Source organism: Perognathus longimembris, chromosome 1 (genome assembly GCF_023159225.1).
Source record: "Perognathus longimembris pacificus isolate PPM17 chromosome 1, ASM2315922v1, whole genome shotgun sequence".
Classification (NCBI taxonomy): Eukaryota; Metazoa; Chordata; class Mammalia; order Rodentia; family Heteromyidae; genus Perognathus; species Perognathus longimembris.
The window spans coordinates 16,559,431-16,572,870 of NC_063161.1; the positions used below are offsets into that span (position 1 = coordinate 16,559,431).

A 13,440-nucleotide genomic window follows, 5' to 3' on the forward strand; every position below is an offset into this window, starting at 1 on the left:
CAAGCAAGGTCTCACCTTACCTGCCCCCCCCCAAATACATATACATACATATATATCTTCATGGTAGAATGTTTGCCTTATATGCAGAAGGCCCTGAGTCAGATTCACAAATAAAACACAAGTTCACGTCAATGGGGAAAGAAAAGAGGCATCTATTTGTGTATATAATGTTAGGGAAGCCATGGGGAAAGGTAGGTTGCAATGGTTGATGCAGAGGAAAAAAGCATCACCAGAAAGTAAACTATGAGTCAGTGGTTACAGATATATTTTAATTTCTAATCCTGACATTTTCCATTTGAAAAATCTTCAGCATGGGACTGAGGCAAAAGTTGTGGTTCTGATGCCAGGAGCCCCAAGTTGAAGTTGTATCTTTCTCCTAGAGTTGCTCTGCTACTCTTCACAATCACATTGCATGAGCTTTTATCTCCTCATCTACAAAAAGGGATAATAATACCTCTCACCTAGTGGCAATTGAAGTCATTACATCTTATGAAAGCACTTTTCAAGTTTCTCAGGCTATATAAGATGTCATCTAGGGGTAAATGCTAACCTTTGTGAACTTGCTTTTATTAGTAGTTGAAGGCTATAATTGCTCAGTATTTCTGGCAAATCAATCAAAAGCTAATAAATCCTACACGTATAACAGAAACCTATTGTCAAAACGATCCTCAAGTGTGATGATCTGATGCTATTGACACAAGGCACATGAGATCATATTACTGCCACCATCATCCTGTTGCCATGGTAACCATAGCAGGCTGGCAAGAAAGCTTCCTGACAGTTGAATTGGAAAGAACAAGAAAACTCAGCCCACTTCCTGCATTAAATGAATTACAAGTACGTGTAAAGAAAGAAAAGAAAATTGCTAACCCTTAATCAACTACTTTTTTTCCTACTTAGAGGAATGCAGAGCAGGTAGGGGCCCTCTCTCTTGCCCACACACTGGCTTTCAGCACTTTCATGAGACTAGAGGTGGCATCTAGGTATTGGCTATGGAGGGGAAAAAATCCTTAAAATACACATTAGCTTATATAATAGTCTTCTCTCTCAGACTTGTGCAGTATTAAGCGGTCACTGAGTCAAACCTCTTTCATGTCTCTGGATTCAGAGCCAAAATAGAAAGCTATAAGGGCACCAACAAAAGTATCCTTCAAGCCTGAGAAAAATGAGAACCTTAAAAAATACCTTTTGCTATTATATAAGCCAAATATTGAGATCCTGGGAAATAAAACTCCATTCTTTTCTTTAACTTTACATGTCTGTGATACCATTAGAAACAAAAATGGCGTTTTTCATGGTGTGATAAAGTCGAAAAAGTCAATGTTGTAGGGCCAGCAAGGGCATCCTGCTGTCCTGTAGTCAGCTTGTCATGTTAAAGCTCATTGCCTTTTGGTAAACATTTCCTGGTTCTGGCTCAGTGCCAGCGAAGGCAGACATTCTCCAGGTGAGTGTAAGCCATGACTATTGTCCTTGCCCTCTCCCTGGGAGCGCAGGTGTGCAGGAAGATAGCTCCGGTGCAGTGTGGTGAGAACCGTGATGGAGAATGGCTTGTGCAGAATGTCCATGGAGCATGGAGAAAGGATGTCTTCATCAGAATTGGAGGGTGCAAAAAGCCACCTGAGCCAGAAGATGCCTGTGCTGAGTCCAGAAAAAGGGGTGATAGGGCCATACTGTGAATGAATTGGTGACAAGTTTCATTGTCCTTAAGAGTTTCTTGAACTATTCAAGTTACCACAAGTTACAAAACTGAAAAACAGGGGCTGGAGATATGGCCTAGTGGCAAGAGTGCCTGCCTCGTATACATGAGGCCCTGGGTTCGATTCCCCAGCACCACATATACAGAAAACGGCCAGAAGTGGCGCTGTGGCTCAAGTGGCAGAGTGCTAGCCTTGAGCAAAAAGGAAGCCAGGGACAGTGCTCAGGCCCTGAGTCCAAGGCCCAGGACTGGCCAAAAAAAAAAACAAAACAAAAAAACAAAAAAAAACTGAAAAACAAAAGTAAAGATGTATAACCAATGCAGATAAACCTAGCATCCTTATTAAAACCCAAAGGCAGATTTTGAAAAGGACATTTTAGTGTTCTAATACGTCTCAGACATGCTTTTATTTTTTTCAAACCAAAATAAATGAAGGAGCTTCCTGCTTCCTATTAATGTATTAAAACCAAGGGTATCCTCACTTTGCTTTTAAGGCTTGACCCAGTAGCACAAAAGAAATGAGCATTAGAAGGGTAAATGAATAAATGACCTAAATGATGATAAATATTTTAGAACTCTTCAAAATATAATTGTCCAATCATTGCTTCTACTTCTGTCTCCACAGCACAAGATGTCAGTTTTCATCCAAGAAACTCTTGGCATGGTTTCTTGGCTCTCTCTAATATCGGGCATGATATATTTCTAAGACAGAACTGATTCCCAACCTGCAGTAGAATCTGGTTTTATAATGGCAGTTTTGCACTTTCTTATCACATTTGCTTTACCCTGGACTGATTCTGGCACTCAGTAAGAGATAATGGACCCAAGCCTGCAGCAAGGGGTGGAACCTACCCTTGAACCTTCTTTCCACTACCTCATGACACCTAGCCAGTGTGTTGAGCTTTGTTATCAGAAAACCCTAAGAGCAATGCAGAGATGCTAGAGACAAACAGGAAAGATGCAATTACCTATCTTAGACCTATAGCTGGCTCTTTCTGATATTTACATTTCCATCATAAACAGTATGTTTGATTTCAAGTTCTGTCACTAATTAGCTATTTAAGTTTTAGCCAATGTCACTGCCTGTGAGCTTTACCTCACTCATCTTAAAACAGAGGAGAAAGTACTGCACAGAAATGCTGAAAGGGTTGAATGAGATGAGTCAGCACCAAAGTCTCCCCACTGTGAGGCTGTAGGAGAGGCATCTGACCACCCAGGTGACTCAGTATGTGGGCTGACAACATTGAAACAACTGCCGAGGTGCAAACACTGGCTCTGGAACTTTCCAGTTGGGTGGCTTCATGCCTCCTTACCTCTCTGGGCTCCAACTCCCCATTTGAAAAGAGAGGATAAATGAGTCAATAAATCAATATATGATAAATAGCATTATCATTTACAATGACAAATAACTATATCACTTACACATATTTTGAATGCTAAAAGCAGTCCTAAAAAAGTAGGCAACACTACCTCTGTAGGACAGAAGAGGAAACTGAGGATGCAACCCCCCCCCCTTTTTTTTTTCAGAAGAAGTGAAGCTCCAGAAGAGACATCCTCCCAGACACATAGTTAGAACAGAATAGAGTCCATCGTTAGTGACCGTCTCCAAAACCCCCTGCGTCGCTTTCCCATACTCAGCTGCACCTGGCTGAGGGACTGGTACAATGAAAAGTCAGCTGTTCCTTTACTTTATCCTTTATGTTAATTGCACTGCTGGTGTATGCAATCTGCAGGGCAACCCTTAGCTCACTAAGCCTGCAATACGAATTACTTTACTTGAAACCAATTAGCTTCCTTTGTCATCTTACAGAAACAGGTGTCCTGAGAGAATAAGACAGAGACTGGGCAAATTCTGATGGGTGGTTTAAAAACATCCAGAGCTTGGGAAAACAGTATAGCCCGTGTGATTTTCCTGAGCAGCCAAGGAGCAGTGTTAAAGTATCAAAGAAGAGGAAGAAACCGAAGACAGACCACAGGTCCATGATTGACCTTGATTACTGCCTGCGTAAGGAGGGAACATTTCCTGCTTGATAGACCTGAACTCTTAACATGTTCAGGGACACGGAGGGCAGTGAAAGGTGGAAGCACACAAATGAAGGGAGAAAGGGTAAGCAAATGTAGTCATAGTCCATGTACAGTATATTAGCATGTACAGTATATAAGCATTGAACTATGTTACTTGAGGGTAGGGATGGGAGGGGAGGAAATGGGGAAGACTAATGTAAGAGGTGACATTGACTAAGAAGCATTGTACTCCTAATCTGACTTCCAGAATTGAAACCCATTTGTACAACTACTTAGTAATAATCATTTGTAAAAAAATAGAAAGAACTCTTCAAGGTCACTTTTCTTTTCCTTTTTGCTGAGTAACAAATGCCATCATGTGGACTCCCCTTTTTCCACACCATGACCCCAGTCTTCCCCTCTCTCAGCTTCTGAAAACCACCAGAGAAGATCCTTAAGTACAGAGACTGTCCTGCTGAAAGTTTATTCCTTTCTTGTTCCCCCTTTCCATGTCAATCATCTTCATAATTCCCACCCTAACCTCTCCCATATTCTTAACGTTCTTCCCTACTTTTTCTCATCAATCATTTCTTTAGTCACTTATCGTATTGTTATTTCTAGCTTAAATCCTATGTTCATAAGCAAAAATACATTAGCAAGTCCATCAGTCAACTTTCTGTTACTTTGGCAAAGTACCTGGACAAATCTACTTAAAGGAGGAAGGGCTTATTTCAACTCACAGTTTCAGACGTTTCAGTCCATGGTCACGTGGCTTTGTTGTTTGTGAGCCTATGGTGGGCAGGGTGTAGTGATGGCAGAAGCGTGGCAGAAAGAAGAAAGCTGCACACGTTCTGGTGGCCAGGAAGCTCCGAGGTAAGGAGACACAGCCTTCAAACGTGCATTACCAGTGACCTATTTCCTCCAACCAAGTCTCACCTCCTACTTTTTACCATCTCCCAATAATGCCAACCAACTTATAAATCCATCCATGGATGCATTCATCAATAAAGCCAGAGCTTTCTTGATCCTATCACTTCCTTTGAAATACATCTAATCCTCTTTAACATGTAACCTTCAAGGTTTATTTCAGAATTAAACCATAAAAACAATTAAAAGACACCCTTAGGAACTTCACAATTTCTTCTATCCACCTTTATCACATGTCCAGTTTTTGCTGTGTAATTATATAGGTTCAGTACTTTAAGAATATTATCTGCTAAGATAAAATCCAAAACATAATTTGCAAGCATTTATAGCCTTGAATTATTCAAGTACAAGCAGACAAGAATCCTGACTCTTGTTCTAACCTCATATTTTAACAAGGAATTCACAGCCTCTTGGTCATCTCCAAAATTATCTTTGGATCACATAATAGCATCTCAGCTATTAGAACTTGAAATCCAGGCCATTTTATAATTTCTAGAGTTTCTCTTCTATTACACTATGCTAGATATAGGAGCCTTTGATTATGGAGAAATCTGTTTACCTGGGTAAGTAGGATGCTAGTAGTAATTAATCCCTTTCTAGTGAATCTTGGAAAAATCATACCTAGAGAGTAACTGAAAATTTGTATACAGATCTGAGCCCTTGTAGAAAGACTCCAGTTAAGTGATCTGGCAGGAGAATTCCTCAGCCCTATCCCAAGGATATGAGTTTGCTTGCATAGAGATTCTAGAAACCACTCATTTTCATTAGGACCAATCCAGAGTTGGGTCTTGACTTGAATCAATCTCTTCAAAAATCAGGTGATCAGTAGGCTAGGAATGTGGCCTAGTGGTAGAGTGCTTGCCTCATATACATGAAGTCCTGGGTTCTATTCCTTAGCACCACATATATAGAAAAGGCCAGAAGTGGCCCTGCGGCTCAAGTGGTAGAGCCTTGAGCAAAAAGAATCCAGGGACAGTGCTCAGGCCCTGAGTTCAAGCCTCAGGACTGGTAAAAAAAAAAAATAGGTGATCAGTTCTTTCACTTGTTCTAAAAATTACATGAGAACAAAGATCCTCCCTGATGGCCTTCTAACATCTCTTTCCATAGTCTCTAATATGGTGCCAGACAGTAAGAAGAAAATTTTCTTGTCTAACTAAAACAAATTTCCCAGAGAAAGTGGGTTTGAATTTTATGTGGCCTTGGATTGTCTGCAGGACACTACAATCACACACACACACACACACACACACATACACACACACACACACACACACCAAAAAACTTGCTTTCTCTGTATGTATATCCTTTGTTGACATATTTGCTTTCTAATCATGAAGTGCTTACTAGGAGCTTGCAAACTGAAAACTATAATTGGTACACAGGAGAAAAGAGCCAATTAAGCAATATTTTGTATACGTTGAGGGAACAGAATGAATAAAAGTTTGAAATGTCTTAATATTTTTTCTTTAGTGTTATAATTTCATTAAAGTCCTCAAAAATGCTAAATGTCTTTAATTTATACTTATTTTAATAAAATAAAATACTCATAAATTTACAAAGAAAAAAATTTCTCCTGTTATTTTTTGCCACTAGATTGATCTTGGACTGTATGTCTAGATCCTTGGAGATTCAGATTCCCAAATGTTCACATTTACAAATGTCATGCCACCATGTTTGGTTACTAAATATTTTCAACTCATCTTAGTGGCACACATTAATAAGGAGGGTTTTTGAAATTTAACAAATATTTTACTGAAAACTTGATGTGTAGCATCACACTCAAACTAAGGATAAAGGGAAGTAAACTGCTTAAAAAGCTGTATCTGTTATGGAAATAGCAGGTAATCTATGGTCCACGTAGCAAGGTCATCGATCAAGAGCTCCTAGAAGAAGTGGTGCTTAGGAACTAACTAGGTTAAAATTAACTAAGGACCAGTCATGATGGTACAGTGGTCAATAAGGCAAAGAGTCTGGGCTGCCTACACAAGTTTGAGATCAGCTAGAGGTATAGCTCAAACAGTCAAGGGCCACAGTGGTGAATTCAAACCCTAATACAAGGGGGGGAAAACTAGGTAAACTAGTGGATGGAAGGTGAACAGACAAAGGATTTATCATAGAGACAATATTGCAGAGGTCAGGGAGTAAGAGAACATACAATTTATAACCAACCTCAGGTAATATCAATCCAATCATCTACCAACACCATAAGAGTTATAAAAGATGCATATTAATGTGAGATGTATGGACTGAGAAGATGCCCAAAACTTAAGATGATGTGATATGAAAACATTTGATCATATAACTACAAAAAAAATCAAACCAAGAGGATAATGAGTGCTGAAGAATAGATATTGATATTCTCTGAGACCAATTTAGAGAAACAGGTTACAGAATGTATAATAAATTATGTTATTATTATTGCTTACCTTTTTTTTCTTATAAAGTAGGATCATCAAGTATTAAGTATTTCTGGGCATGTAACCTTACTCAACATCACCCCAACCTTACAATACACACACATACTCTGTCTCTCTTTCTCTCTCTCTCTCTCACTCACACACACACACACACACACTCACACACACAGAGACACTCAATATCTCATCTGTAATCAACTTGCCCTTGTTTGACCTTTATCATCTTATCTACACTGCTCCAAAAACCTATCTCCAATATCATTCTTTTCAAATTTAGTCTCTATCCTTCTACTAGAGCTACCTTTTTAAACACACATCTAATAATATCTTCTGCCTTAAAAGTTTGAAGGGACCCAGGTTTCCTATATAGTAGAGTCTAATTTTATCACCATGTCATTGAAGCCCTCTCAGGCTTTTTTTCGACCTGTGTTTCCAGTCTCATTCTCATACACCATGCCCTGTCTTCTAACCATGATGCTTCATAGGCCTGTGTTTTTGCTCATGCTGTGCCTTTTGCCCGTTAAAGCCCTATTCACAACAAAAACCTATTCGAGTACTATGCAGTTCCTAGTGCTTATGTGCTGGTATTTTATATGTAAGTGTTAGAAGGCTCCTCTGGAGTTTGTACTGTTCGAAGAGACAGAGACCATTATTTTGTTTATTAGATTTTGTATAGACTACCTTCCCTTGTTAGCAAGTTTATATCAAGTATTGAAGTATTAAAGAGGTAGACTTTTGATAACATAAATAGATCTATTTATTCTTACCTGTCAACCTATCTAGGGTCCTGTCCTCTAGAACCTTCTTATCCATTCATTGTATATGAGGCAGGCACTCTTGCCACTAGGCCATATCCCCAGCCCCCATTCATTGTAATAAGTAGATATTCTGTGCAAAGCATCAGCATCAACACTGCTAAAAGGCACTTGCTAGCCCTGGGAGGATTTAATAGTTTAGTAAGAATGAGTCAGAGATAAAGAAAGTGAAAAGAAGAGATAAGAAAAGGCATTATGATGCATAACTGGCTAGATGATTCAATACCTTCCTCCTTCTGAAAAGTACTTAAAGTAGCTCAAAAGATAACATAAAAGACATCAAATAATTTTAAAACATATATGTAAGATGAAAGCAAAATATAGATAAGGGATATCGCTTGAGTTGAACCTTGAAAGGTCAGTAGACTTTTGAATATCTCTGGGGGGAAAAATAAGATCAAGGCAAGGACAAAAGAAATTGTAATAGAAAGGAGAGGGAGATTGAAGGAGTTCATGGTAGGTAACCTCAAACTACTCAAAATAGCAAAGAATCTTGTAAGGTTGAATGATGGGAAGAAGATTAGAGACTTGGGGAATTATTTTCAAGAAATTTTTATGATGAACTACCAGGAAAAGGAATTGAAATTCAAAATACATTCTATCCATAGTTAGGTAACATCAATCTGTGGATTCATCAGTGACCTGACTTTTTCTAACAGTTTTGCTTCTCCGTTTCAGGGATGGAGAATTGAGGAACTGACTATAGCTAGGTGAACTGATATGTACCCAAGATGGCAGAAGTGACAGCCCCAAAGTACTCTGCGAATTCAGGACATTATCTCCATCTCCACCTTCATCCTATCCTTTTGCTTAGATAAGGTCTGCTCTCTGACCTCCATCAGTCTCCCTTTGGCTCTCCTGGGTCTTCCAATATTCCCTCTCTACTAGTACTTGCCCACATGCCTGTAAACTTAAGTCCTGTTCTTAAAGACAACAAAAAGAAAGGAACAAAAAGAGAGCAGCCCTCCCTCTTCAATCCAGCTCCTCTTCAACCATCTCCAAATTTTCTCCTCTCTTGACGTCTCAAAGTAGTAGTAGTCTACATTCAGTCTCTACCCTTTTTGCTTTAGGATCCTCTTTGATCTGGCTTTTGTCCCCACCATTTTGTTTAAGAGCCTCTCGTGATCCCTCACCAGCTGCTCTTTATTTCCAAATCAAAGGGCCTTTCCTGCTTCATTTTAGACCTTTCTGCCATATTTAACAGCTGCTCCATGTGCCTGTTCATGAAACTCTATGTCCTGTTAGCTTCTTAGACAACATATTCTTCCTGATTACATCATTGCCTTCTTTTCCTTCCTTTCTCCTTTCCCCAGCTTTTCTCCATGAAAGTTGTCTTCCATTTCAGTTACACCAGAGCCTCTAGCCAATCCCCCAAATCTCAAGCGCCAGACCAAACATCTCTCCAAATTTCAGACCCTTCAATTTCCTGCTGGCCTCTCTCCTTGCCATACTTCAATGAGAACAGTGCTGCATTCTTCCCCTCTGTAACCCCAAGGTCTCAGCCTCCCTGTGAAGTCTACTTAACCCCAAGGAGACTTCACAGTTGTCCTCTACCCCTGCCTTCCACATCAGTAACAAATCTATAGTTTTAACTGTTAGTATTTCTTTCATGTATCTCCATTCCAACTATCTGAGTGCAAACCTTGACTTAGTCTCTTGTATTATAGTTGCAAGAGCTCCTTAAATGGACTTCCACCTTCTAATTTTATTTCTTCAGACCCACACTTTAAATAACCACTGAGGTGTGCTCTCTTCTCCAAACAAAACCATTTGCCAAGTGCCGAGACCTCCAGGATGCATCCTCTTGGTCTCATAGTTTGGGAGGCTTACTGTCTAGCTTCTCACTCACTACTTCCCCAGGCTGAATAACAATAAATGTCTTGTGGGTTGTTACTCTCTCTACACTTGTTCTTTTCTCACTGCCTTGGTCCATTCTGTAATTATCTACACAATGGTGTCTTCCTATTGCCTGTAGCATTTTCTGTATCCAGATTAATTTGTACTCCTGGTTTAGTAAGTACCAAAGATGTCACCTTCTCCAAAACACCATTCCTGATCTATGCCTCGCCTGCTCCAGGAATCTTTATATAGCAGTAATCATTATCTTTCTGCATAAAAAAGAAAGTAATCTATTTAAGTTCCTGCCTTCTACCCCCACCCTAGTCTTAGCCTACTTTGAGCATCTTTGGGAAAGAGAACATCTTAATCATTTTGGAATTCTCAGTGCTTACCAAAGTGCATGCTGCATGGTAAGCATTCAGAATGTGATGTGAAATGATAGGATAAGTAAACAAGAGAATAAATGAATAACAGAAAGAATAAAGAAAGACCCACAGGTCCATGCAAGTTACTATGTTTTTCATTGTCCTTATAATTTTTAGCCAGCTCTAGAAGGAAAATATGGCAATTATTTCTAATTAATAACTACTAAAGCATCATTCTTGTTCAGTAACCTCCATAGTTTCTAAGGTAAAAGCTTCCATTTCTCCTTTTCTAGCCACTAGGAATGGAAAAGATAAAACCACAGATGAGCTGGGTCAGCCCAGCTATCTCTGACTGAGCTCTAAGAATAAGCAGAGATGCTATATCTATAGCCAGTGGAGTCAGACGGGGACCAGGTGATTGTGCAAAGCTTACACCCTGGAACACAGCTACATAAATTATGGAGCTCACTGCAAAATAAAAAATGTTGGGCTCCTTGTTCAAAGAACAGAACAAAGACTGCCATTAAAAAAAATTTTTTTTTTCAGTCATAGGGCTTGAACTTGGGGCTTGGGAACACTGTCCCTGAGTTCTTTTGCTCAAGGCCAGCACTCTACCACTTGAGCCATGGTGCCACTTCTGGTTTTCTGGTAGTTAACTGGAAATAACAATCTCATGAACTTTCCTGCCTGGGCTGGCTTTGAACCATGGTCCTTAGATCTCAGCCTCCTGAGTAACTAGGATTATAAGCGTGAGCCACCATTTGTTTTGGGGGCTTTTTTGGGGGGGGTTGCCAGTCCTGGGCCTTGGACTCAGAGCCTGAGCACTGCCCCTGGCTTCTTTTTGCTCAAGGCTAGCACTCTGCCACTTGAGCCACAGCGCCACTTCTGGCCTTTTTTATATGTGTGGTGCTAAGGAATCGAACCCAAGACTTCATGTATATGAGGCAAGCACTCTTGCCACTAGGCCATATTCCCAGCCCCACCATTTCTGTTTAAATACATAAAAATCTTTTCCTGTGTCCTTCCTCTGGATTTGTCATGGTGTTTTGCTTAGCTTTTGCTTATTTACTATTTAATCTAAGTAAAGATAATTAAAATTTTATGCTCTAATATGAATTTAGCAATTTGTTTTTATATTGTACAATGCTACTTTTAAGTGAAAATATTTAAGTTAACATCTACCTCTTATACATGATTGTCAGAATTACACAATTTTTGTTTTGATTCTTATCAAAAGGATGCCTTGAGCTAGACAAAAAATTAAAAAAAGAAGACAAAGCACAGCCAAACCCAAGAAGCATAGATGGAGAGAAAAGGCCTAGACATGGATCTAGCCTGGGGATCACTCTTTAGCACAAGCTGCTTGTGGGGAAAATGCAGCCTCTCTCAGTCATCTCCCTTCCCAAGGGGTCTATCACCCCACTCACAGCAAAGAACTCCCAAGAACTTTTCAATCTCTGCCCTGGGGCATGCTGGGTACCTAGGTCTGGGTAGCTTCTGGCAAGCCGCCTACCAAATGCACCAAGGTCCTTCTGGACAGGAGGTCCCGGGATGAGAGGCCCTACACTCTCTTTGCCAGCATTCAGACCCCTGCTGAGATGAAGGGTGCCGCACTTTCAGAATCCTGCAGAAGATAGGAGGGAGGGGCCAGGCCCAGGTCCCCAAGGAGTTGTGTAGAGCTGCACCTTCAGAATCCATCCTGAAGAAGTCACAAGAAACAAGACCGCTCATGATCTGAGGTGCCAGGGCCCCAGCCCATGCCCTGTTGTCTCAGCAGACTTTACCTCCAAAACACAAATTCAAAGAAGAGATTATGAAGAATTGCAAGAAAGCAACCACAGAACACAAACCCAAGTACAAAGTTCTCTGAGCCTGGGGCTGTGGAGGACACTCTAATAAGTGAGTGACTTGCCCAAGACCACGAAGCTAAGTAAATGGCAGAGCTAGGAATAAAGCATACATTTCTTTTTCCCCCAGCACACATGCTGCCTCTTCCAAAATAGACTATTTCTGGCAAAAACAACATGAAACTAGAAGATTTGCAGTGCTGTGTTCTTAAAAAAAACAGTTCCTGCAGGCATGCTTTATTTTTAGCAATCTTACTTTATATTTGATAAAGCAACTTCATAAACATTATGTCACCCTATCCCTGGAAGGTAAGACAGATTATTATCCCCATTTTCCAGATGAGGAAAGACATTCACTAGCCCAGAGACATGTCACTAATAAACAGCAGAGCAGACAGTGAACTCCTAATTCCCAGTTCTTTCCATCAGAAAGAGAATGAGAGAAATTGTTCTTTGTGTAATAAAAAGTTGCAGAAAAGAGTAATGGAAGCCCCTGGGTTCATAAGGAAAGCTTTACCATGAGGCCTCACTAGGGCAATTCTGTGTGGAAGAGTTGTCTAGAGATCATGTGTGGCAAGGGACATCAGATTCCAGCATGGGCTTTCCTGCCTCCTTGGTTGCTATGGTAGTCTCATTCCTTAGGTGTCACTTCCATCAAGTTGCTGGTCTCTGTGCCTCCTTGTTCCCAACTCCAAAATGAAGATGGACGTAGTGATATTTATTTTATAGGCAATGAAAGCATAGTCTGTGGCCCACAATTAACTCTCAATGAATCACAATCAATCCTTGTGTTTATTTCAGTAAATGCCATATGACTGAACCCAAGTCCACCTCTTCTCTCATCATTACATGTACGTATCTGTCAAGACTAGACACTCATCACAAGAAAATGACCTTCCCCTTAAATGGGGAAAACATGAATATTCATACTCCTCATTAGAATGTCCAGATATATTTTTGAGGGGAACATCTGGTTCAACCCTTTCATTAATAAGGTGAGAAAAATTAAGACCCAAGGAAGTTAAATGACTCCCATGTTTACACAATTAAGCTGTGATAAATCAGGACTCTTCATTTTGTGCTCATTTCTGATGAATGTCGCTTCTGTTAGATAAAATAGAACTAGCTCCATTGCTATCATTACTTTGAAATATGGGGATTTTTTTTCATAACGTTAGTGTGATTAGGGAGAACTGCATGTTCTTTTTATTTTGGTTGTTATAATTGATCCTGATAATCATTATAGTCATTATTCTTTGAAAAGTGACCTGAAGTCATTTGATTTCCTCATACACATAAATTGAAGACCATACCAGTATTATTTTCACAGTGTGTTCTCTTCTTCCTGCCGGATAGGAAATATTTTTGAGCCATATGGGATCCTAATTCTCTGAATGCTTTTAGATTATCAGATGTCTCAACTGACAGTCCTGGATGGAAATCAAATCATGAGAATTCGAAAAACTGAAAAAAAAAAAAAAAAAGATTAAGAACATTTTGGTGCTATGATGTACCAGCAATGCCATCTTT

General features: G+C 39.9%; 1 protein-coding gene across 9 annotated transcripts in view; it reads left to right on the plus strand.

The window, feature by feature from the left end:
- The window catches only part of Anks1b (ankyrin repeat and sterile alpha motif domain containing 1B), an 895,075-nt gene that overhangs the window by 571,074 nt on the left and 310,561 nt on the right, over positions 1-13,440 (plus strand). The window lies entirely within an intron of this gene.